Below are 27,872 nucleotides of genomic sequence, written 5' to 3'. Positions count from 1 at the left end.
AGAAAAGTTTCAAAAGTGCAGAGAGGACGTGGGACTTACAGATTCAATTTTCCCAAAATCCAATGTATTTAAATTTCCCTAGATTATTACTAAATATATGTACACAAACATATTCAGTGAAAAAAAATTTTTTAAGAAAGCTCTACACCCAATGCGGGGCTCAAACTCATGACCCCACGTTCAAGAGTTAAATGCTCTGACTGAGCCAAGTCGGGCACTAATGAAATGTTTTTATAATGAAAATAATCATTCATATTGATACATTAACCCATGTCAGGAAGGATTTTCTAGTTCAAGACAGATGGAACATAGTCTATTTATCTCTAACCACCCCCCATACACCATCAAAATGTTAGTAATTTTTAAAAATTTTTTAATATTTATTGATTTTTGAGAGAGAGAGCACACAAGTGGAGAAGGGACAGAGGGAAGCACAGAATCCAAAGCAGGCTCCAGGCTCTGAGCTGTCAGCACAGACCCGATGCGGGGCTTGAACTCACAAACCATGAGATCATGACCTGAGCCAAAGTGCTGCCTGGCCGACTGAGTCACCCCAGCGCCCCAGGTTATTTATTTTCAAGTATAAGAAACAAAAATGAAAATTTAGGAGGGAGACGAGGGAAGTAAGAGGCATGGGATCACTGGGTACAGATATCAAAAATCTATGGAAGGTAAAAAGCAGATGGAAGCCCGGTGACTGATTATAGAAGAGAAAGGAAAAATCTGCAGTTTGGATGGAATATGCAAGCAGCAAATCAGAAGTAGGAAGAAGACACTTAGCCAGGTTCAGAACACACACACAGCATGGTGCCTAGACACAGTAAAATGGGAGAGAACATGAAAATGCAAATACTGAAAGTTAGAGAACCGTTAACCTGTCCCACCCCCAGTCCACATCCAGAAAGGCATGTATGCCAGACCTTTAACCTCCAACAAAAAACAGAAGTGTTCTTTTCTCAAAAAATTTAAAAGGAAATTTTATATGCATATTTATTTTTTTTAATACTTACTTTTAAGAGAACAGAGAGAGAGTGCGCGCACGTTCACACAAGCAGGAGAGGGGTAGAGAGAGAGGGAGACACAGAATCCGAAGCCAGTAACAGGCTCTGAGCTGTCCGCACAGAAAAAGACACAGGGTTCAAACCCACAAACCGTGAGATCACAACCTGAGACGAAACCGAGAGTTGGACGCTTAATCCACTGTGCCACCCAGGTGCCCCCCCCATGTGCCTATTTAAGAGGAAGCATGAACAGATAAGTCCAGGATAATCAACCATATAAGGAAACTCAGCAGCACAAAAGGCAAACAGTTGGGATGATCCCACTGTAAAGAGAATTTTGACAATGGAGAGAATTTATTTTAATAAGAAATCAATCTTTACAGATTAAAAAAAATTACTATATCTTGCTTCCAAAAACCAGGAACAGGGTGCTATGAAAATGGAACACAGGATGAGAAACAGCCCTTCCCATTTAAATATATGACTGCCCCTACCTCTCACCCCACCAAAAAAACAAAAACAAAAACCACACACCTCATTCAATGGTTCTTAGGAAGTTTAAATAACTCAAAGCAACCTCCCAGACTATAACAAATACCAAAAAGAAAGAAGAAAAAAGAAAAAAAGGAAGAAAAAAAGGTGAAAATCCCAGAGGAGGTTCATTGTACTCCAGAAAGAAAAGAAGAGAATAAATTATCAAAGGAATAAAGAAGAAAAACAATTTCTCAGAGCTAAGAGAAGACAGACGTAATCAGATTCAAAGCCCACTGCTTGCGGGGGAAGTAGGGTAAGGGGAGGGTCCCATGTTCAAACAGATTACTGTGAACATTCATATGACCGAAAATTGAGAATCTCTTGAAAGCTTTCGGGGACAATGTGGTAGTTCCCCAGAAAATAAAAATAAAACCATCACATGACCCTGCAAATCCCACTTCTGGGCACATATTCAAAAAAACTGAAGGCAGAGTGTCAGAGATATTTACACAACCATGTTCACAGCAGCATAATTCACAAGAGCTCAGAGGAGGAAGCAACCCAAGTCTCCAATGATGATGAATGGATACACAAAATGTGGTATACACATACGATTAATTATTATTCAGCCTTAAAAAGGAAATTTTTAAAATCACTATATTGTACATCTGAAACTAACATAACACTGTGTGTTAACTATACTGGTATTAAAACTGGGGGCGGGGGGGGGAAAGGAAGGAAATTCTGACACCTGCTACAACACAGATGAACCCCGATATTATGCTAAGTGAAATAAGGCAGTCACAAAAAGACAAATACTGTATGACACTTATATGAGGTATCCAAACTAGTCAAATTCATACAAACAAAAAGTAGAATTGTGATTACCAAGGGCTGAGGGCAGGGGATATAGAGGAGTTAGTATTTAGTGGGTATCTAAGTTACAGGGTTTTTTTGTGTTTTTTGGTTTTTAAAGTTCATTTATTTGGGAGGGAGAGAGCATGCCAAGTATGCAGGGGAGGGGCAGAGGGAGAGGGAGAGAGAACCCTAAACAGGCTCCGCCCCAAGGCAGAACTCGAATCCACAAACCATGAGATCATGATCTGAGCAAAAACCAAGAGTCCGACGCTTACCAACTGAGCCACCCAGGCAGCCCTAGAGTTTGTTTTAGAAGATGAAAAAGCTCTGGAGATCCACTGCACACCAATGTCAACATACCTTAATACTCTTGTACATTTAAAACTGATGGTAAATCTTATGTGTTTTTAAAGCACAACTTAAATTGTTAAGCTTTTAGGTATGAGGTTGGGAAGTCATCTATACAAAAATAAGAATCCAAATGACATGGGACTTATCAGCAAAACCAGATGGCAGAAAATTCCTTTGAATTTCCATAGCAGAAAATCAAACGATGTCTAATTAAAATAAAAGAAATCATTGGGGCACCAGGCTGGGGCACTCAGTCCAACATGTGACTCCTGGGGTCGTGAGTTCAAGCCCCAAGCTGGGTGTAGAGCTTACTTAAAAAAATAATGTATCAAAATTTTTAAATTTAAAAATTCATTAGATAGTTGTATAAACATTTTAGCTAAAGATAATGGAATTACCAGAAAAGCTCACAGATATTATCAAATATTGTTCCTGTAGAAAAGTATTTATTTTCCTCATTATAAGCTTTCCATATAATTTTTTAAAATTTTAAGCAGCACAAACTTTATTTTCTTAATGATTACTTATTTATTTTGAGAGACTGTGTGTGCACACGTGAGGAAGGGACAGAGGGGGAGAGGGAGGGAGGGAGGGAGGGAGAGGAAGAAAGAGAGAGGGAGGGAGAATCCGAAGCAGCACTGCATAAAGCCCAACTCAAGGTCTGATCTCACAAATCATGAGATCCTGATCTGAGCCGAGATCAAGAGTTAAATGCTTAACTGATTGAGCCACTCAGGCAACCCTGAGCACATACTTAGGAAACAAACAAACAAAAACCCTGAGCATGTATCACTTCTTTTTTTCATTGTAATATATAAAAGTGTCTTTACTCAGCTTTACAGACTACTCATTTAGTACATCATCAAAATAAAGTTAAATCAACCTTATTTTCTTACTCCCTTCCATTATAAAATATGAAGCATGTTTCTCTGAATTTAAAAAAAGTCAATGGTCCATGTTGAGCATTTTTTTCTTTAAAAAAGAAAAAAACATTTAAGAAAAAATGGGAGGAGGGGACCTGCCTGGCCCAGCGAGTAGGACATGTAACTTTTGATCTCGGCGTTATGACTTTAGGCCCTATGTGGGGCATCGAGCCTACCTTAAAAAAAAATTTTTTTTAAGTCAATTGTAAAGATATTAAAATGACCTTCAGAAATGAAGAAATCTAAGGCAAAACAAATTTACAGGAAATATTCTTGCTGAAAAAAATGGTAATTATAGCATTCATAAAAACAGTACTGTATGTAATGTTCAAACTAGCCAGAATACTAAAAATGTATAATTCAATAGCAAGAGAAAAAAAATTAGCAGAAACAGTATACAATTTTATGTTGTGTACTGTAGTCCTAGATCCCTGCTAACACCCTGGACTTTTTAAAGACTTTGAGGTTGAGAATCTACCTTTCTGAGTCAGATGACCCAGGTTTCACAAGTCTGGAAAATTCTCAGCTATTATCTCTTATTAAAATGTATTTTCTCAATTCACTCTACTCAATTAAGGCAAGGTCCCTAGGGCCAAACTATCTGCATTTATCTCCTATATGCTAGGTGACCTTGTCAAGTTATTTAACCTTTTCTGTGCCTCAGTTTCTATAAAATGTGGGAAATAAAACCTACCCTCAGAGAGCTGTGAGAACTTAAAAAGCTAGTAAGGTTAAATACTTACAACAGTGCCTCTTTCTATTTTCACATTTTAACTGAGGCCATATATTCTCATTCTCCTAAGGGTTATCAAGAAATGTTTTTCTATGATGTAGCCAAGTATTCCATGCTACTAACTGGTTGCTAGACACAATGCCTAGATGAACAGCTTTTACTAGTATAAAATGCTGCTAAAATTAATGAAAGCCTGGGGTACCTGGCTGGCTCAGTTAGTAGAGTGTGCAACTCTTGATCTCGAGGTTGTAAGTTTGAGCCTCGTGATGGGTATAAAAAAAATTTTTTTTAAATACAGTAAAGTTAATGACTGCAGTAATAAAATCCATAATCAGCTCCCGCTCTAAATGATCATGCTTGAAGTCCCCTGGTGCTAATACCAATCCGGAGCCTTCAGGGGCATATTCCTTCACAAATATCTGCTTCAAATCCTAAACACTAGTCTCCACTTCACTGGGGAGCAAAGGAAGAATTACTTTCACCCCTCACTAAACTCACGGAAACAGAACATTTGGCTCTCATCCTCCTTTCCAATTTTTAATTCTTTCAGAATTAAATCAAAAGGTCTCTCTTCTTCCAAATCGACTCTGAATTGTAGTGTTTGTGGCATTTAAGATTTCTGAAATAATGACAGAGATGGAAAGTTCAAAAGGGTCTGAATAAATGCTAAACTGATACTTTTAACATTTTTTATTATAGTTGGATAATTAGGCAATGACCACACCCAGCTCCAGTAATAAAGATATAACTCAAGGGAATGTCAATTAATCTAGCTCCAAAGCTAGTGTTTGATTTAGAACTTTCATGTTTGGTGTCCCCAGGTCTTTCCAACTAATTCTTTTTCAGCTGTTGTTAAATTTTTTTTAATGTTTATTACTTATTTTTGAGAGAGAGAGACAGACAGACCAGACAGACAGATACAGAGCGTGAATGGGGGAGGGGTAGAGAAAGTGGAAGACACAGAATCCGAACCAGGTTCCAGGCTCTGCACTGTCAGCATAAAGCCCAATGCGGGACTCAAACTCACTAACTGTGCAATCATGACCTGATCCAAAGTTGGACACTTAAGCAACGGAGTGCCACCCAGGCACCCCATCCATCTAACTAATTCTAATGTGTGCTTGCCTTCCAAAACAAAACAAAACAAAACAAAACACCCCCCCTCCAAAGGTTGGAAACTACAGCTCTAGATTAGATTATGAAAACAAATCAATTAAGTTATAGATTTTGTGAATTTATAAGTGAGGTTCACCAGATGTGACAATAGTTTAGATCTTGTTCTAATTTAAAAGCATAGCTAAAATTTCAAGTTTGGGACAACAGTATACCACTTATTAATCCCTTAGTCCCTCAATAAGGAAAAGGTAGGTCATAAAAATGGAAATAAGTTTTGTTGACAGTGGCCTTTTGTTTTAGCTGCTATTTTAATGAGAAAAAAGCCTGCCACTGTTTGGATATGTATACTACGTGCTAAAAATTACACTGCCTGTATATCTGAACTATGAATAACATGCATTCAGGTTATATATGTATATGTAGGTCATATATATACAAGTTATATATATACACAGGTATTATGTGTGTGTATGTATATATACACACACATATATACACACATTATCAACTTTGACAGAAATGCCATAACCTGAAAACAATGATCTTGAAGAAATGCAGTAAAGTATCTGCCACAGATTTTACAGCCAGCAAAATAAACTTCAAGTATAAAAGAGTGTATGCAAACTCATAAACATCCAAGAATTCAGGGAATATTGTTCCCATGAGGTCTTCCATTGGAACCTAACATTGAGACAATGCTAAAAGGGTGTCAGGAATGAAGAGGAGGACAAGAAAAAGAGAAAGGGTCTCCTAAGGGCAAAGAGACAGACTCTTGGGTGAACGACCCTGGGAAGGGCAGACACTTCATACCCAATGGCCATCACTGCCATTAGCTCAGATCCATGAAACACTGCCTACCATCAAGGGCTGTCAAAAGCTGGAAATGCCACACTCTTTGGTACTCAGGATCCATTTATTGAGGGCCACAGAATCTGCAGAAAACCAAGTTATCCCCTCTTTTAAATCACCACTCTTCCCTTCAAGATTTCTTATTTCACATAAAAAAAAAAAAAGGTGTGGGCTTTAGCACAAAATAGACTTGAAACAAATGCCAGCTCAGCCGCTTACTGTATGACCCTAAAATAATTATTTAATTTTTAAAGCCATGATATATTCATCTAAAAGACAGCAGCAGTAAAAGCACCTATGTCACAGAGCTGTTTTAGTGCAGGTGAATGAGACAGTGCAGGTTAACTGTAAGTCAGTGCTAGGAAAAGAGAAGTGCTTTAAAAATATTAGCAATCAGGGGCACCTGGGTGGCTCAGTCGGTTAAGCCTCTGACTTCGGCTCAGGTCATGATCTCACAGTCCATGGGTTCGAGACCCGTGTCGGGCTCTGTGCTGACACCTCAGGGCCTGGAGCCTGCTTCAGATTCTTTGTCCCCCTTTCTCTCTGCCCCTGTCTCTCAAAATAATGACCCCCCCCCAAAAATTTTTTAATTAGCAATCATTACCATTGTAATCCATAAATCAAACCTTAGTCTACCATAACCAATCTACTGCATAAACAAATTCAGATGTAGTCAAATAGCAAAATAAAATTAACCTCCCAGATCAACTATCTATACATAAATTGACAGAGGAGAAAATATCTGATGTTTAAAGGATAATTATCTAATGGACTACATTTTGAACTCTCAAGTTTTTCCAACCAGGATCAACTATATGTAAATATTCTTTAAAGGTTTTTTCACAACTGAAATCCTTTTCAATGACTCCTGAAACCAGCAAACCAGACTGGGGGATGGGGGGAACTTAGTTAACTGGATATTACCAAAACGTTTTAGTTGATTATATCTATGTTTACTTGCATCTCAAACATAGCAAAATCACTGCATTAATCTCAATTACATTCTCTTACATATACATTCCCCATCAGACACACCGCCAGTGTTAGATAGCTTTACTGTCAAAATGGTCAATTCACTATAAAAATGTCATATTAGAGTCCACCCATGAAGTTCCATTCTGCCATCCAACTTGTCCCCACTGCTGAAGACTCCTGGCTACTGTTGTTTTTACATTTAATAAAACGCACCCATTCTATGTGCACAGTTTGAGGAGTTAAATATAGACACTTGTATAATCACAACCACAATAAAGATACAGAACATATCACTTCAGAAAGTTCCTGCATGGCCCTTTGGATCCAATCTCCCCATCACTCCCAGACTTAGATAGTCATTAATGTGCTAGCCATAGAATAGTTTTGCCTTTCTAGAATGTCATTTAAATGTAACATAGAAGTATGTGCAACCTTCTCTCTGGCTTCTTTCACTTAGCATAATGTCTCCAATTATGTCTCCATAAAGTGTTTACCATCAGTTTGTTCCTCTTTACCACTTCCACTGCTTTTAAAAACGTTGGGTCCTAACAGATTTGGAAGGAGACGGAGAGGAAAAGACTAGAGAATAGTTTAGGTCAATGTAAAGCTGGTATCACTAGCTACCAGCATGTGTCCATTAAAGGCTTAATATTTTGGGGCACCTAGGTTAAGCGTCTGACTCGATCTTAGCTCAGGTTATGATCCCGAGGTCCGTGAGTTCAAGCCCCGCATCAGGCTTCTGACAGCACAGAGCCTACTTGGGATTCTGTCCCTCCCTCTCTCTCTGTTTCTCCCCCCTCCAAATAAATAAATAAGCATTTAAATAAAAAAGCTTAATAATTTAAGGCAAAAGAATTATCTTCCCTTGACCATAACAGTAAAATTTTTAGCTAATGCTGAAATCAGAGGGAGTTCATGTTCTATCTTCGACTACATGGATGATGAAACAAACGTACTTTGAATTTTGTCATGATTTTGTGCCTGATTGTTTTCCTACAAGATAGACTTCAAACATATTGACAGGTATCACACCTTTTTAACTTCTGCAAAGCAGCCCAGAACTAAAATAATTGCTTTTCCTAATCCCAATAAGTTTTCTTTAAAAAAATTTTTTTAATCTTTATTTATTTTTGAAAGACAGAGCATAGGCCGGGGAGGAACAGAGACAGAGGGAGATCCAGAATCTGAAGCAGGCTCCAGGGTCTAAGCTGTCAGCACGGAGCCCGATGTGGTGCTCAAACCCACGGACGGTGAGATCATGACCTGAGCTGAAGTTGGATGCTTAACCAAGTGTGCCACCCAGGTGCCTCCTAATCCCAATAGTTTTTCAGTTGGCAATGACAATAAAATAACTTCAGGGCTACATGATTTCCTTTTAGTTGTTCTCTGTCCTCTCTTCACTCTCAAATGGCTCCAGATTACAAAAAGCAAATTAAGAGAAAAATCAGACAGAAAAATCTGAAAGGAGGCTTTCAGAGTAAATTTTATTTGTAGGTTTCATTATCTTTAGTGCTATGATTATGAGTAGTGACAGAACATGACTACTGCATTGTCACATTCCTAAGTAACACCCACAAAAGTGAATCGACTTCACCCTGAAGCATCATGGTATGACCAACATACCAAGAATATTTCATGTACAGAATGTTTCTCATGATATAATATGTAACTGTATCATTAAAAAATCCCCAATACTCCTGGCAAAACAACTCAAATACTGAAGTTTTTCTGGTAGAATTAGCTATTTCTGGATAGAATTAGCTAATTCATCAGTCTGGTCCTAAAAAGTAGGCTTCTCAAGATAAGGTATTTTGTTGCATTTCACACTACTGATGATAACCTCCCCTTTCCTGAAATTCTTTCCAGTTCTACAGACTTTCAAAACATAATCACAACACTCACAATCATTTAAGCCCCTTCTTTGTCCTCTAGCCTCCAATTTTCAACAGGGAAGTGGGCCCTCCCAGATAGTAATTAGCCTTCAGTCCAAAAGAGTATCTGCCCTTTGATCCAATCTCATTGCTTCAGCTACCACTTCTATATATTTTTATACTTTTTTTTTTTTAGAGTGAGAATGGTCCTGAGCAGGGCAGAGGGAAGGAGGGAGGGAGAGAAACCCAAGTAGGCCCCAGCTCAGTGAAGAGCTGGACACAAGGCTCGATCCCATGACCCTAGGATCATGACCCAAGGATCATGACCCAATCAAGAGTCAGGCACTCAACCAACTGAGCCACTCAGGTGCCCCTCATATTTTATTTTTTAAAGTAGTATCTACACCCAACATAGGGCTCGAATTTACAACCCTAAAATCCAGAGTCACGGGCTCTACCAACTAGGCCAGCCAGGTGCCCCTCAGCTATCCATTCTATATTGCCTTCTCAGTTTTTATTCATTAAGCTTGGCTGCTCTACTTACCTCTTCAAACAGAACATAACCAAAACCTTTCCCTGTGCACCCAAACCACCTTCATATGCCAATCTAACCACCTGTATTCATAATCATTCTTCCAGTAAGTCAGGCTAGATCCCATAAATGTTTTATATAAATCCACGCAGAGATATACCAAATCATTATGTTCCATCAAATTTCTCCCTTTAAGCATCTCTTATCCACCTCTCTAATCCTGAACATCATCACCTATTGTCTGGATTGTCCAACTGCCTAATTGGTTTCCCTCACTTCAATCTTCCCTTCCTTGAATGGACCCTGCATGTTACCACCAGAATCATTTCCCTAAAACATACTTCATCCCAAAAAGATTTAGGGGCTTTCTACTCCCCAAGAGACACTGAGTACAGAACACCCAGTCTGAAACTGTCCTCTATAACCTGCCCTGCTAGGCCTTACATGGGCCAAGAACATCATTCTCATGACCACTGAAGCAGTCCTATCTTCTTTCATGAACTAACCAAATGATTCAAGGTGCCTAAGAAACAATACCTCCCCTTTGTCGCCACCAACACCCTTCATCCCAGCCTCTCACCACCCCGTACACTCATCCAGATTTCTTTTGACATTTTTGCCTTCCTACCCTAACTGTGTCTCTGCCACCCAACACATACTAAGTAAAACACATGTGAAGTTAAAAAGATCCTTCTTGGGGCACCTGGGTGGCTCAGTCGGTTAAGCGGCTGGCTTCGGCTCAGGTCATAATCTCGCAGTTCGTGGGTTCGAGCCCCGCATCGGGCTCTGTGCTGATAGCTCAGAGCCTGGGGCCTGCTTCGGATTCTGTGTCTCCCTCTCTCTCTAGCCTTCCCTTGCTCACTTTCTCTCTCTCTCTCTCTCTCTCTCTCAAAAAAATAAATAAAAAACATTTTGAAAAAAATTTTTAAATAAAAAAAAAAAAAGATCCTTCTTCAAGAAAGGATATCCTAATCAACCATTCCAAAGTTCACAAAAATATTAAATTGGCAGAGACCCAAAAATCTACTAGAACACTGATTAACCTCTGTCATCTACTGTAACACATATTAAGGACAAGCAGCTCTTATTTCCAGCAATTTTTTAAATGTTTAAAGTAATTTTATTAATTGTGTTTATGATTCCTATCTTTTATTGCTTTTATTTTCCGAATCAACCAACATTTCCAGGAATGGCTAATTCCACCATGATGACTAAATTTCTCCTCAAGGGCTTTGCTCACACATGGACCTTACGTTCTTACTTAGCATGTTACTGATATACTTGGCCAGCCTGTTAGGAAATCTCATTCTCACTGCTACCACAATGCACCAGAATCGCTGCACTTCTTCCTCAGGCATCTGTCCATCTCAGACAAGGGCTGTATTTCGGTCACTGTCCCCAATGCCTATGTAAACCCTCTGACAACAGGGCCATTTCAATGGTGATTTCCAGCCATTCTACTTTTAGTGTTTCACATTTAAAGCACCCAATCACACCCGCCTACTGCAGACAGAGGGTACACTAACGAATTTATCACTTGGTTTGTTTCCAGATGCTCCACATTAAGCATCCCCAACTCCCACATCAGTCTAGCCCTTTAATAAGCCCTTCTTAAGAACATCTTTGGCTCTAGACCAGAATCCATTCAGCTTAGTTCTTCCTAAAGGTCTCTGGGCTTAGAGTTAAGAAAAGGAACAAGACTAAACTGAGCAAAGGGAGGAATGTATAGAGGAAAAGAAATATACACAGGGGCGCCTGGGTGCTTCAGTTGGTTGAGCCTGACTCTTAATTTCGGCTCAGGTCATGATCCCAGGGTGGTGGGTCGAGCCCCACATTGGGTTCTATGCTGAGTGTGGGGCCTGCTTAGGATTCTCTCCCCCCACCTTCAGCCTCTCTCAGCACCTCATGTACATGCAAACTCTCTAAAATTAAAAAAAAAAAAGTAAAAAAGTAAAAAAAAGAAGCATACACAAAGTATTGTTTACCTTAAGTATAAAGTAATCAACTTACCTCCCATCTCCCATATTACCATTCAAGTCCTACCCTTCCAAGCATTTACTTCAAACCAAGCATTTTCGGAGTTACTTTAAAACTGCCTTTAGATTAAAATAGAGTTTGGGGGATTTTTAGAGATTTTATTTTTAAGCAATTGCCACACCCAACATGGGGCCTGAACCCACGACCCTGAGATCAAAAGTCACACATGCCACTGACTGAGCCAGTCAGGCATCACTAAAATGTGTCGTTTAATAGACACACCATCTAATTAATCCCTAAAAACTCTTAAATACAATTAACAAAAACAGCAGCATTCTAATTTAAAAGAAAGTCTACATTTATGCCTACAAGATTTTGTCGTTAAAAAAAATATCAGGGCACCTGGGTGGCTCAGTCGGCTAAGCATCTGACTTAGGCTCAGGTCACAATCCCATGGTTCATGGGTTCAGGCCCTGCATCGGGCTCTGTGCTGACAGCTTGGAGCCTGGAGCCTGCTTCAGATTCTAGTTCTCCCTTGCTCTCTGCCTCTCCCCCCCCATGCTGTCTCTCTCTGTCTCAAAAATAAATAAACATTTAAAAAACAAATAAAGGGGCGCCTGGGTGGCTCAGTCGGTTAAGTGTCTGACTTCGGCTCAGGTCATGATCTCACCATCTGTAGGTTCGAGTCCCGTGTCAGGCTCTGAGCTGTCAGCTTAGAATCTGGGTCTCCCTTTCTCTCTGCCCATCCCCCGCTTGCTCTCGGCCTCTCTCTCAAAATAAAAAAATAAAGACATTAAAAAAATTTTTTTAACAAATAAACATAAATAAAAACAAAAAACTAAAAACAAAAACATGGGGTGCCTGGCTGCTGGCTCAGTTGGTGGAGCGTGAGACTCTTGATCTCAGGGTTATAATTTCCAACCCAATGCTGGGTGTAGAGATTACTTAAAGATAAAATCTTGGATATGGAGAACAAACAGAGGGTTGGTTACTGGAGGGGTTGTGGGAGGGAGGATGGGCTAAATGGGTAAGGGGCATTAAGGGATCTACTCTTGAAATCACTATTGCACTATATGCTAATTAACTTGGATGTAAATTTTAAAAAATTAATAAAAATTTTAAAAATAAAATAAAATAAAATCTTGGGTTCCTGGGTGGCTCAGTCAATTACGCACTGGACCCTTAGTATCAGCTAGGGTCATGATCTCACTGTTGTGAGATCACGTCCTGTGCCAGGCTCTGCACTAATAGTGCAGCACCTGCTTAGGATTCTCTTCTGCCCTCTCTTTGCCCCTTCCCAGCTTGCGCTCTTTCTCTCTCAAAATGAACAAACTTCAAAAAAATAATAATAATAATAAAATCTTAAAAACACAGGGCAAATGATAATAGCAAATACACAGAGAAATTCAAATGGCGACTAAATATTTGAGAATGTTCACCCACTAGTTTTCTATTACCCACTAGCAATAGAAAAACGTAAAATTAAAGTCACAACAAAATAGTATTTCTCTGAGACTGAAGAAAAAATTCTCAGTATCAAATGCGGACAAGGACACAGACTGTGCTGTCTGATAACAGCAGCTAACAGCCACATGAGGCTAATCCAAATTGAGATATGCTGTTAAGTATAAAATACATACCATTCTTCAAAGTTTTAATAAGAGAATGCAAAGATATCTCATTAATTTTTATTGTTTACTTACTGCAATGTTAATATATTAGATAAAATATACTGTAATTACCTTCACCTGTTCTTTTTTTGTTAACGTGGCAACTAGGAAATTTTAAGTTACATGTGTGGCCAGGATTATATTTGTACAGGGCAGCACAGACACGGATACAGAACAACAGAACCTTCTATAGCCCACTGGTGGGAGCATAAATTGCTCCAGCTGCTTCAGAGAGAACTGTGGAAACACCTAAGTAGGTTGTACAATGAGAAAAGCCTACAATTCAGCAATTACACCACTAGGTATATGCTCTAGAGAAAGAAACCATCACACATATATACCAAAAGACATGTAAACCACATTTTGGCCCCGGTGCTTACAATTACAAAAATAATCCAAATGTACACCCAAAGAGACTAGACAAAATGTGTTATAATCATGCAATGGAATACTATACAATACATATGCAATACTATTAAAAAGAGAGGAAGAAGAACCTTGCAAAAAGATTAAGTGCAAAAAGCAAACTGTATTAAAAAAACCATTCCATATTTAATCTGCCACAAAAACTCCAAAATCTCTTAAGACAACAGTATAGGCTATTTAGACACAGGTACATCACGGAGATCATATACGTGAGGGTAGGCAGGCACAAACTCCAGACAGTAGGAAAGACAGGATGGACTCTGTGAAGGTAACAGAAGGGCTTCAAGTGCAGTGGAATGTCCTATACCCTAAAGTAAGCTGAGTAGTGGGTACTTTCGTGTTCATTATTCTTTATAACTCTTTTTATGTCTGATATATTTCTGTGTGTTTAACGCAGGATTATTTGGACTGTGTACAAAACCATACTTTATGGATTTGGAGACATCATCAAAAATTTCAATTTTCACCATGTTAAAGGCAGTTATACCTTGAATAACATCAGGATGCAGCAAAAGCTATACAGAAACAATTATATGAACACCAAATATATAAACACCTCTCTTGTAACACTACTACCATTACAATGAGAAAAAGGTGACAATACATACATACTAAATCATCAAAACTTTTCTTTGAAGAACCATAAAGTAAATATCTGGAGCTCTGCAGAACCATGTGGTTTCTATCACAACTATTCAACCTGCTATAACTGGAGGAAAGCAGCCACTGACAATATGTAAATAAATGAGCATGGCTTTGTTCCAATAAAACTTTATTTACAAAAACAGCTGCTCCTGTCTAGATACATCTTTTTGTTCTTTAATTTTTTCTAATGTTTATTTATTTTTGAGAGAGAGAGAGAGAGAGAGAGAGAGAGAGAGAGAGCGCGCGCGCGCGCGCGCACACGCGCAAGTAGGGCAGGGGCAGAGAGAGAGGGAGACACAGAATCTAAAGCAGGATCCAGGCTCTGAGCTGTCAGCACAAAGCCCAATGCAGGGCCCAAATCCACGGACAGCAAAACCATGACCTGAGCCAAAGTCAGATGCTTAACCAACTAAGCCACCTCGTGCCCCTAGATCCATTTATTTATTTTTTATTTTTTAAGATCCATTTATAGAAAAGAAGTCAGGGGGTGCTTGGCTTAGTCAATAGAATATACGACTCTTCATCTTTGGGGCTTGGGGCTTGAATTCAAGCCCCACAATGGGTGGAGAGATTACTCAAAATCAAGAAAGACAGAAAGAAAGAAAGAAAGATAGGAAGAAAGATCAGTAAATCCATTAAGTAAAATTCTGAAGGAGAAATGGATTTTCATGGTAACAAAATATGCCAAGATATACCTGATAATCACAAAAGGGAAAATGTTACTTGTCCATGGGGCTATCTAGTAATCACCAGTTTCAACTGTGATCAACCAACTTCACCTGTGATCAAACTTAGCACCACTCACAGTGTGACAACCAGGCACTGTGTGCCTCTCAATGCGAGGATGATGCAGCATCACCTATGAAGCATCACAGACAAAATGTTTAACCTGAATTTAACTCAGTCTTTAGCTCTAATCTACGAGCTTACAGAAGACAAAGGAGTAAGTTTTAAACAAAACTTCAAAGAAATAAGACAAATTCTGAACATATGACATTTTACAAAGTAATTAGTCTCTTCAGAAAGCGGGTTACTTTTTAAGTAGGTGCTTAAATTACAAAGAGAACTGAGACACATCAGCAAATGCAGCACAATAATGCATGATTTTTCACTGGACGTTGGAGTGGAAGGGAAAAGCTATGTAAGTCATTTCTGACCCCACTGGGGACATCTGCATAAGGACTGGGGATTAGGTGACTTCTGGATTAGACAATCGTGTTATGTGTGATGACAATATTGTAGGTAGGAAGAAAACAACATTTGAGGGGAGTAGATTCATGCTGAAGTGGTGAAATAACACGGTATCTACAATTTACTTTGAAATGTTCAGCAAAGATTATATGAAGCAAGTATGGTAAAAATAGAAGTACTGTTGAATTTAAGTAGCGAGGATAGAGGTACTCAGTGTACCATGACAATGTGCTGTAGGATTAAAAATGTTCACAAACCAATACAGCATTAGGTGTCAACTATGCTTCTACAAAAGAATCTTTCATAATAAAAAGGCAAGAATGCATTGTGATGGTTTATTAAATTGCATTCATCAATCTCCTCCACAACTACTAGTTTTAAGTCTCCCCTTGAGTTCTCAAGATTATGTATCAAATTTGACCCCCCAAAAAACCTCTAGCTCTAAAGTTCATGACCTTCATGTTTTTCAAGCATCTGCTTCCTAAAACCAGAACAAGACAATGACAAGATACTCTATACTGCCATTTGATTTTCATACATTCTAAAAAGGTTCTAAATATATAAAACATACCTATAATTCCTTTATAGCATTTTTACTTACTACCTTATATAACTATTCATATACATTTTATTCCTTTCCTCACCCCCCCCCACAGCAGATTCAAATTAGCTTTGTTCTCCAAAGTGCCTGACGCTAAATAGACAATATGTATTTACTAAATATAAGTTGAACACATTGGTCTTCCTACCTTTAGCAAGTTAAGCATCCTGCCCTTGAGAAGAAATGCTAACCTCTCTCCTCTCTTCCTACTCCCTCGTCTACTCTCATTAAAAGATACTGTTTCTATGAGAAACTTTACTCAGCAAGTATTTATAGACACAATATAGATACAGGGACAGAGCAGCATACAAAACTTAATAGTTGTTGCCCTCTGGATTTTAGAGTCAAAAGGACCTCAAGATATCAGACGGCCCAGCCCTCTGCCTAAACTCAGGTAAAAACATTATATTGCAGATTAAAACTACTAACTCCTAGAAAGAATAAGTAACTCGCAACGTCACAGAACCATTAATAGTTTCTAAGGGTAGGGAACCTGGGTGGCTCAATGGGTTAAGCATCTGACTCGATTCTGGCTCGGGTCAGGAGCTCATGGTTCCTGAGTTAGAGCCCGCATCCAGCTCTCTGCTGGCAGCAGGAGCCGCTGCAGATCCTCTGTCGCTTCTCTCTCTGTCCCTCCCCTTCCTCCTCCTCTCAAAAATAAACATTAAAAAAAAAATAGTTTCTATGGGAACTTCAAACTGTGTCTTCTGCTTAAGTTAGGTACTCTTACAACTTACCAGATATCATGTACCAATAACAGTAGTAGTAACAAGAGCAATAACAGAAGGCACTCCAATGGCAGTGACTGATGACATGCGCCAGGCTCTACAGCAATGGCTTTAAGGGGCTGTCTCGATCTAACAATTTTATAAAATATATTATCATCTGGGGCACCTGGCTGGCTCGGTTGATAGAGCATGTGACTCTTGATCTCAAGGTTATTTGTTCAAGCCTCACATTGGGTATAGAGAGTACTTAAAATCTAAAAAAAAATAATTAAAAAAAAAATTTTAAGTTAAATATACATATATTCACTTTACAAATGAGAAAACTGAGGTTTAAAAACATTAAGTAACCTGCTTTAAGTTATCCATCTGTGGAGTGGTGGGACAGGAATACAAATTCTGGTAGTCCAACTTTAGTCTCATGCTCCAAATCATCCTCCTCCTTTTGGAGCTTTTTCCAGAAGCATAATCTGCTCCAAGTATAAGGCCTTCTTACACCTAATGAACACTTACAAACATACACAAGTAAACTGCGCTAAGCATTCTGCAGCATTAACTAAATGCATGAAGTAGCAAAAATTCAGAAAGGTACACCTAAATGTGTTGAGATGTCTCATGCACATTTGTGAACAAGTAATTCTCACCTAGATCTGTGGGTATAGAATGGTTTTCATGCACACGTGACTAAGAAGGATTTTATGATTATCAAGGCATTACTCTGAAATACGAGAGTCAATGCCTAAAAAAAAAAAATGGCCTCCTGATGTCATCACCATTTGGCCAAACTCTCTGACCATTTTTCAACTGGTATACTCCTGAAGCTATTGCTATATAGCATCTCCCAAACTTTGTTAGCCATGATACTATCTGACAACCCATTAAATATCACACTTCTCTTTTGTTAGACTGGTTCTCAGTCTTTGTAAAAATGCAGTGTCAATCTTATTCCAGCTAGCTCTCTAAAATTAACTATGCATCTCTTCTCCTTCCTATTTAAAATATACCTTATACTTGACTCCATAATTTGCCCATGCAATATATGCCTGAACAAAAGCAAAAGACGCACCTACAAGAATTCCAGTCTGTAGGGCGATCATAAAGTCTGAAAACAGAGATAATATTTTAACTTTCTATACTGTAACATCAATTAACCATTTATGGTGGACGCATCTGTTTCCAGACCTGGTGGCCACCCTGTACTTAAATAAAAATCAAGTAGGCACAGACAGAGGCAGAAAAAGCAACACAAACCAAAAGCACAAGAGAAGAGCAGTAAACCTGTACCTAAAACACAGACATATCACTGAGAAATAGACTCAAGATGCAGGATAAGAGCAATAATGCAATGTAAATCATCACTAATCCTTCCAAACCTCTACTTCCCTTACAAACTAGTTAGACTGCATAAAACGAGGGGCTCAGTCAGTTAAGTGCCCAACTTCAGCTCAGGTCATGATCTCACTCCTGCGAGTTTGAGCCCCGCTGCGGGCTCTGTGCTGACAGCTCAGAGCCTGGAGCCTGCTTCAGATTCTGTCTCTGGCTCTCTCTGCCCCTCACCAGCTCGTGGCTCTGTCTCTTTCACTCTCTCAGAAATAAATAACTGTTAAAATAAATAAATAAAATGAAAACAAAGAAAGGGAGGGTATAACAGCAAACTATTCTATATATTAAGCCAAAAGTTATCTTTCACTTTCACATCTTACTTCAAAAGACTCCAGAATAGATGATGAGAAAGAAATTAACCTCCACTTCCTCACACTTGGGACCTTCAACCACCAAAGCTTTAATAAAATTCTGTACCATGTAAATGAAACCAGTTACAAGAGATAATTTAGACACCAAGTAAAGCTTTGTTTTTTAATCTAAACTATAGGCACATATTTCCAAATGCTGAACAGCTCAGTGAACCTGCTCTGACTTATAGCACTGAATTTAATATATTCAAAGAGTTCAAATTCTTCTGCACATCAGCATTTTGATAAAAGTGATATAGTTACCAAAATACATTAACAGTGAAACTAGTAATTTGAAGGCTTAATTTGGGCACTATAAATGAAGTCTCTTAGGTCATGAATGGAACCAGTGTTCATTTTTATATTGAGGCACTGAAATAAATACAAGTTGATTTGCTTTAAAATAAAAAAGAAATCTCAATTCACTGCAGCAAGTGAGATCACATGAGAGTCTGACTCAATGCCTCACAAATGAAAGCAAAAGACCATTATGTATTAAAATAAAAACAAAGATCAAAGATCTCTCCTGCTTATCATAAGTGTGCAACGGTTGTGTAAACTCAGAAAGAGACATCTTTACCAAACTGGATCATCACTAAAAAGATACATAAGGGAAAGGTAGAAAAATTAGTACCTGCTTCAAATCTAAGTGCAGTAAGATAGCCTCACACAGAAATTTACGATGCAGAAAAAAAAAAGGCACAACTTCAAGTTATACACCACAGGCCCAGAATTAAGGGAAGCAGTAACAAATACACAAACCAATTTTAGCGCAATAAACTAGAGAGACAGACTGGCTCCATCAGCTGTCTTCAGAAGAACTGTCAAATAACCAGAACGCAGAAGCAGCAGTCACAAACTAGTGACAGGGGCGCCTGCGTGGCTCATTCAGTTAACGGTTGGACCACTGAGGTCATGATCTCACAGTTTGTGAGTCTGAACCCCACATCTAGCTCTGCCCTGACAGCGTGCAGCCTGCTTGGGATTCTCTCTTTGCTGCCCCCTCCCCCCCGCCCCATTCTCCCTCTCTCTCAAAAATGAATTAACTTTTTTAAAAAAATGAATCGGTGACAGTATTTCCAGACACTAAAGGCCAATCACTCTTCTTTCAGATATACTTACAAAAGAACAAAACCAGCAAACAGGTCTTTTCTAAACACAAACGACAGCGTATGTTTTACAGGTATATTGCCAAGTTACTTAAACCAATCTCGTTACAAGTCCTGTTCACCCTGTTCCCATTATCCTACCTTCTCCCACTGTTCTGTCTGGGCACTCTTCTATCCAAGGCTGGGCAGGAAATGTAAACACCTGAAGGCCCCAGCTTCTAGTGGGATCTCTTTTCTACCTTTAGCTCACCTTTTAATCTTTGGAACAACAATATTTCCCTTTTTCTACTTCCTCTTTCTATGTATTGGTTTTTGTCTAGTTACAGAAAAACTCTTCTTCCCTCTTTTTTTTCTTCCCTCTCTTTTGTGAATAATAGTAAAGCTCTAAGGGCACCTGACTAACTCGGTCAATGGAGCAGGAGACTCTTGGTCTCGAGGTCTTGAGTTCAAGCCCCACACTGGGTGCAGAGCTAACTTAAAAAGAAAAAAGCAAAGCTCTAATCATAGTTTCTAAGTGTGGTATAGAAAACACAATACAGCCCAAATTTTCCACTCCTAATTTCAACCATCCACAAAGAGAGCACAATTGTAATGTAAACTGAGGAAGTTTGTCAGAATGTAACATCTATGAGGGCAGAGAATGCTCTCCAGCCAGGAACGGTGCTTTGCATACAGGAAAGCACTCAGGGAATGCCAGAATAATGGTTGGGGGTGGGGTGGCTACCGACTAAAAGCTATTAAACTACACAGACTTCTTTACTTCTCAGTGGGTTGGTAGCCTAAAGTAAAAAAGTAATAGGAAGCCGCTCATATCTGAACTTGATCTCCCACACATTCTATCATTTAAGTTGCTTTGAGTTCACCATTTCCTCTTTGTAAGGGACTAAAAAGGGCCACCTGCATTTAATAGATAACACCCTTCAACTCCGACTTAAGTGCTTCCATGAGAAGGTGGGGGGGAGGACACATTCTTTGTCAAGGTAAGTCAAAAGACCCATGAGCAGTATGGACATGCCTAGATTCTCCTAGTTGTAAGAACATCTATTAACTACCCCCTTTTCAATGTTAAGGGTGTACTTACACATATCTACATCTAGAAAATTAAATGCAATTAGACTTAAGAATCAGTGACATTACTCTCAAGCTTTAAAGTGCTTTGAAATCCTTTAGAATTTCACAAATTACTCTCTATATCCTTTATCAAACCTGCTTCTCAGGTTTGCACTATCACACAAAATCTATTCATTTAGTTTTTTCCCTTCTATTACACATTTGATTATACCTGATAATATGATCACATTTTAAAAACAGAAAGTTTTCCACAAAGGAAAGGTTTTTCATGTTTCTATCATACAAATGCACTTACCATCCACAACCTATTTTGAATGGGGGGCTGAGGGGGGTAGACAAAAAGTACAGCAATATAGAGACAGGTCTATCCTGCCTATACCACTGCCAATAACTGGTCCCATCTCTAAAAGTACGGCAAGGGGCGCCTGGGTGGCTCAGTCGGTTAAGCCTCCGACTTCGGCTCAGGTCAGATCTCACGTTCGTGGGTTCGAGCCCCGCGTCGGGCTCTGTGCTGACAGCTAGCTCAGAGCCTGGAGCCTGCTTCCGGTTGTGTCTCCTTCTCTCTCTGCCCCTCCCCCTCTCATGCTCTGTCTCTCTCTGTATCAAAAATAAATAAAACATTAAAAAAATTTAAAAAATAAAAGTACGGCAAGTCCCTCAACCTTCAATAGAAGTCTTCCAACCCTCATCTCCCTCTCCTTTAAATATAGAGCCATGTATTTAATAGTCTTCCTGTGTTCAAAGGGATGTAAAACAAATTTTTCAATAAGGTTTACATTTCCATACTTGAAAGTCTTTAAACTTCAGAAAGAAATCAACTTAAAGCCAATAAATGTAATACTGATATTTCAACATACACCCCCCAAAAAACACTTCTGAGTTCAGTGTTAGTAAGTTAATATTAAACTATTTAGTAAACGAGGGGTGCCTGGCTGGTTCAGTCAGAGCATTGTGACTCTTGATCTCAGGGTCATGAGCTCAAGCCCCACGCTGGGCGTGGTGCCTACTTAAAAAAATAAATTAAACACACACACACACACGCACACAAGTAAATGAAAAAGGGCTTTAAATTTGTAAACTGTGCTTTAAATGTTAACAAACCATGTTAAATTTGTCTAAATATATGGACAAGTTAAAATACCACAATTGACTGTTATACTACTGGGTTCTTGAACTTAAGTAAATTATTAAAGGGCATCATTAGAAAAGGTATGTGTTAGCCAAGAAATAATAAGATATTGTAGATGGGGTCACAAGTTAGCTGTAGTTAAAAAAAATATATTGACTTAAGAACTCCTCTGTGCTGTGACTTAAACCATAATTCAGAGCAAAATGTTTAGGTCTGTTATTTAACATTAAATAGCCAGGGAGAAATAAAACACCCTGAAATTTGAATAAAAACTAAAAAAAGCAATAAGAATGAGCTATTTTATGCTGTTTCCACGGTTGTTAAATGATGCTAAAAACAAAAATCTCATGATCATTACAAAATCTGAAAATTAAACTACAGTATATAGACGACACTTTTGGAAAACTTCATTACACCAAGAAGTTAGTAAAGACTTTTTCTCATAACAGTGATTCAACTACCTGATCAAATCACTTAAGTTAGTCTAAATGGTGGTTTTCGTTGCGGGGGTAGGAGAAGATATAGCATAAACACTGAAAAGTGTAATTCAAGTCAAATCTACACAAAGAGGTTAAACCACATTAGAGATGTTTCATTTGCAGGGCGCCTGGCTGGCTCAGTGAGAGCATTCGACTTTTGGTGTTTTTTTTTTTTTAAGTTTATTTATTTATTTTGAGAGGCAGAGAGAGCACGCACATGCATTAGCAGGGTTCGGGCAGAGAGAGAGAGAGAATCCCAAACAGGCCAGCTGTCAGTGCAGAGCCAGAGATGGGGCTCAAACTCCCGAATAATGAAGTCATGACCTGAGTAGAACTCAAAACTCCAATGCTTAACGGACTAAGCCACCCAGGTGCCCATGGAGCATTTGACTCTTGACCTCAGGGTCATGAGTTTGAGCCCCACATTGGGTGTAGAGATTACTTAAATAAACAAAACTTAAAAAAAGAAATGTTTCTTTTGAAAAAAGATTCCAAAATGGGTAATCAGAGATATTAGCATACTTAAATTAGTCTAAAAAATCAAAGGTTATTTTCTTTTAAATCAGTGTTTTGGTATAAACAAGCACCAACGAAAACAAGGATAAACAAAAATTATGAAGTTCCTTTTTCTTCCCCTATACTTGTTAGATCAGTATGACAGTTTATACAAAAACTGCAAAAACCAGTGTCCCTCCAAATGCATCCTACTTCCTTTCACTGTTCAGTATGAATATAGGATAGTGAGATGGAATGTAGTGCGGGTACCTTTCCAGGGTTTACCTAGTTTCTGAGAATTTTATCTCATATCCAGAATAATCAGTCCTCCTAATCCTACTAATCTAATCCTACTTAATCCTAATCACAATTCTACTGTGATTTCAGTAGAATTGATATGATATGTAAAATATATTCTACAGTAAAACTTTAAAGCTGCTATTATTTCGTTTTGACCCAAATTCTAAAATTAGTTAAGAAAAAAATAAAAAGAATCAAGTACAATGTGCTGGGGGGGGGGAGCGGGGGGGAGGGGATAACCATATTCCCCAAAATTCTCTTCCTGCTAACCATAATTTTACATTTTATGCTAAATATTACTTGAATAAATTTTGCTATTTGAATTCTGGAATTTAAAAAAAGTTCATGTGAACTCTGACACTGTCAGTTGTTTCCCAACTTTTTTCACAGAAAAAGTATAATATATGTTATATTTCAAGGAGTTAATTTTATTATTAATTTCTTATGAAACACCACTATCGAGTTAGAATTATACTACTTTACTCTTTATCTAGGTAGTATCACAGATGCTTTAAAAAAGTTACATATAATATACAAATATTCATACAATATACAGAGCATGTGTAACTAACACCAATGGGGGGGATTCACTCTCAGTATCATGTGCAATAAAAGAAACGTTTACCAACCCATTCACAAGGGCATGTTTACAATCATTCCACCATTGGCTCAGTGTTTAATGCATCTCCATGATCCCTAAGCTACACTATGGCAAATTCTACTCTTCAACGAGTGCCATGAGACAGTCTATCACCATCAAATTTTAATTCGAAAATTTCATAAAAAATGGACACCATAGGGGGAGAAAAGTACATTATAGGAAAACAAACTCTTCACAAGGACTTTTTCCGACCCTCGTCAATTTGTGAATCAGATATTCCTAGAAGCACAGCTATTTAGACATAACCATTCCCTTAGATGATGTCACCGTCAGGGATTTGGTAATTATGATATATTAATGACTAACATTAAATAATATTTATTGCCACGACTATCAGAAAATCTTTAAAAGCTTTCACCGATTCATTGAGTCCCCGCAGAAATCAGACACCTGGTACTGAGAAAACAGGTGTTGAGAGCTCTGGTCACTTCTAAGAGATTAACACACCAACAAATTCCACGGATCATGTACCAAAACTGAGGAAATCTTAACTAATGGGTACGAAGATCACATAAAAACACTACTCCGTGCTGATAATGCAACATAAAGGCCACTGCAGAAACTGTGATAAAACATTATGAGAGCAAAAATAAATGAAAAGGGAAAAACACACAACCACCACTTTAAAAAGGCACTGAAAGAAGCAAAGATGCACAGTAAAAATCAAAATTACCCCTGACAAAAAAAAAAAAAAAAAAAAAAAAAGCTGTACTAAATTTTAAAAGTTCAATTGAAACAACACACTGCCCATTCGGGAGGCCTACAAAAATACTTCTTTTAAAAAATTACCACTTTAACAGTGTAACTTCAACCGTATTTTTTAAAAAGCCTGTCCACTTGGAAAAGACTATCATGACAATTAGAAAAACTTGTCTCTCTCTATTTAGAAATGCTCTGTTTAAAAGCAGGCCAACAATAGGAAATCTGCTATTGCACAACAGAGAAAGTAAATGAAATAATGTCCACTAACATTCAGTGTTGATGGCATGTTGCTCCATCTCCCAGAACACAGGGACTTACACTTATCTACCCTGTACAACTCACCACTTCGACATCCGTGCAGTAGCTCAAATAAAATGAGTTCCTGTGTTAATCCCGCAATAAACCTCAGTAATTCTCACATCACAGTTGTAAACGTTTGTTAACAGAAAAAGAATGTTTTTCCCAAAATAGCTATGTATCACTAAGACTACTCAAATTCCTAAATAATCCTTTTACAAGCCTCCTGCCAACTTTACTTTGATACATTAAACATGTGGAGCCTATTTGAAAAGGTCTTTAACTGGGACTTCAGGAAAACAGCTTCCTAGTTGTTCATTTAATGTCTTCCTTTTAAAGTTTTCACGTTGCTTTTAAGCCGACTTGAATACTGATGAATCTGGGCCGACTATCAAATGCTTCAGAAGCAGTTTTGCCAAATAAGATGGGCAAATGTTCTAGATCTGCTAAGTCCGACCATAAAGGTCAGGCAACTGAAAATGAAATAACTTATTTCCAACATTCATTGAGCCCCAGGTTTTTAAAATTACGTTGGTATTATTCTCACATTTAAAATACAACCTACTTTTGAAAGGATATTAGACTCAGTTAAATTATTTTTAAAAAAATGATCTGCCATTTAAAGCTGGTTAGTCTACTCTTAATGAGGCTCTGGAAGACTTGGGGTACTGATGGCAGAAGTTTCATTTAAAAACTTCTCTGCTGAAAAGAATGACTTCCGAAGAGGATTGCTGGGGAAGATAGGAGTCAGGTGAGAAGAGAAAGAAGCGATTTAGAGCTACTAAGAAGGAAGGAGGTAGTGAGACGCACAGAAAGAAGAGCGAGAAAGAAGATTTAACAAGGAAGTGAAGTGAAGCGCAGAGTGGGGCAAAAGCTGAGGAGGAAACAAATGGAAAAGGTAGGATTTTCAAACAGGCATGATCCAGGGAAGGAGGAGTTAAAGCCTGGGGTAGACCTAGCCCCAGTGCTTTGGTGTGAAAGAAAGGCTCGCAGTCTGAAGCAGAGAACAGGGGAAAGCAGTTCACTTCCAGGCGTTGGAGCAAAGTAAAATTCCCTGCCCCGAGCCTCTCTCAGCCTCGGCCGAGCGCGGAGGCGGCGGCTGGGGAAGGGGCCTACCCAGGAGCCAGGCCCGACGTTCTGCTCCCCCAGACCCCGCGGCAGAAAGAAAGAGGCGAGGATTAGGCAGGCAGGGCCCACGACCGCAGCCCGGCGGCACCCCGAAAACGGTCCGGGGCCTCGGCGGTGCCCGCGAGCCGTTTCCCCCGCGGTGGGGCGCGGAGCGGCCTTACCTGGGGCGAGGGAGGGAAGCGAGGTGAGGGCGTCCGTACTCGCCCGCCGCAGAGAACCCCCGCTGCACTCAACCCAGGCTTCCGACCGAGGCGCGACCCTGCCTCAGCCGCCGCTTCCCCGTCGGGGTCTCGGCCACCGCCTCCGCCGCCTCCGGGGCTGTTTACACCGTCGGGCCCCGCACGCCGCCGCCGCCGCCGCTGCCGCCTTCTCTCCACCCTAGCGCCGTTGCCGATTCGGCCGCCGCCACCTCCTCCGCCGCAGCCTCGTCTCTCTGGAGCATCTTCCAGCCACCGAACCCTGAGAAGCAGAGAGTCCAGCCGCGCCGGCAGGAAACTCCCCCGCAACTGCTAGGGGGACCAGGCGGTCAGAGCACCGGCGGCTTTTCCGCCATTGAGCAGCAGCAGCTCCGCTCCTTCTGCAACCCCCTCCCCGGACCCCGTCCTCCCCGCCCCTCGGGGAGCCCCGCCCCCAGATCCCACCCATTGGGGCGGTGCGGCCTCTTGCTGCAGGCGGTTGGCTGGGCTTCCCGTCAATCATAGGCCCCCTCCCACTTCGCCTGCCCCGCACCTCGGTACTCCGTTTTCCCCGCCCACAATGCCCCGCCTCTCAGTTCCTAATTTCCCATTGGGCATCAATGACCACCTTCAATTGGCAAGGTCAACTATCCATCAAACACCGCCCACTGAGTGAGGCCCAACCCTTTATTACCATTTACTTTATTCAGGCCCGCCTCTGGACGTCAGGAACCAACCCACCCTACCAGCCATAAGTAAAGATCGCCATCAATCAAATAACGCCCACCTGCACTCCGCCTAGCAAAGACCGACCTCTAGCGATTCTCTTTTCTTATTGGTCTAACGGGTGACCCGAACCCGCAATCATTGGCTTTCACTGCGTGTCCGTCACTGAACCAATTTCCAAGTCCGTCACACTGGCTTTTTTTAAATCAACGCGCAAAAGGCGGGGAAGTATTCGAAAAGCGATTGGCTAGTCTTCGAAAACGGTCAAATCCAGACAGTGTGCGCGGATCCTTCCCGTCTACGAGAATAAAGGCATGCCCCTTTATTTCTGACCTCTAAGCCTTGCGTAAAACAAGCGCCATAAAGAAGCCAACGCGCTTGTCCAGTTATAGGTGTGGAAGCCTAGTCCCACCCGGAATTGCAGGAGTTGGCTGCTGATTGGCTAGCAAAGTCCTGTTAGGCCCTCATTGGATAATATAAACGCCTCTCTTTGGCGTAGAGACGGAAGGGATGGCGCAGGCGAGGATCAGAAGCGGTTCAGGGCGAGGCAGTTGTTTTGCTTCAGCCAGCGGGAGGAGGGGCATACACGGGAGAGAGAAGCTCAGAACGCTGGGTTCTGGGGGAGGTGTTGCGGGCAGGGAAAAAGCCCGGATGTTTCCCAACAATGAAGTCATCGCCGACCAATCAGAGCTGCTGAGCTAATATACCTGCCTGACCTGTCCGCAGTAGCGGAGAGAAAGAGTTAGTGAGCGGGAAATTGGGGTGTCAGGAAACGCTGGAAAGAGAATTGAGAAAATGGGACAGGTGATCCCTTCAAGAGGACTCTGTGGGTTACTTTTGTTCTTTCTAGGCCTCCAATGTCTGGCATTCAGCCTTTGACATTTCCATGTTTTGTTTCTTACTCAACATTGATTTTTTAAACTCGGCCTAGCCTTTGACATTCATTCG

General features: G+C 39.9%; 1 protein-coding gene across 5 annotated transcripts in view; it reads right to left on the bottom strand.

Annotated features, from left to right (window-relative positions):
- The window catches only part of PPM1B (protein phosphatase, Mg2+/Mn2+ dependent 1B), a 92,885-nt gene extending 66,277 nt beyond the window's left edge, over nucleotides 1–26,608 (bottom strand). For all 5 annotated transcript variants that reach the window (XM_029937273.1, XM_029937274.1, XM_029937275.1 and 2 more), the window contains exon 1: nucleotides 26,184–26,608. The gene's annotated coding sequence lies outside the window, so the exon portion shown is untranslated. The remainder of the gene's footprint in view (nucleotides 1–26,183) is intronic.
- Between the last annotated feature and the right edge of the window lie 1,264 nt (nucleotides 26,609–27,872).

This window comes from Suricata suricatta, chromosome 4 (genome assembly GCF_006229205.1).
Source record: "Suricata suricatta isolate VVHF042 chromosome 4, meerkat_22Aug2017_6uvM2_HiC, whole genome shotgun sequence".
Classification (NCBI taxonomy): Eukaryota; Metazoa; Chordata; class Mammalia; order Carnivora; family Herpestidae; genus Suricata; species Suricata suricatta.
The sequence above is the reverse complement of the archived record's forward strand: the minus strand, read 5'-3'. Positions and strand labels throughout refer to the sequence as shown.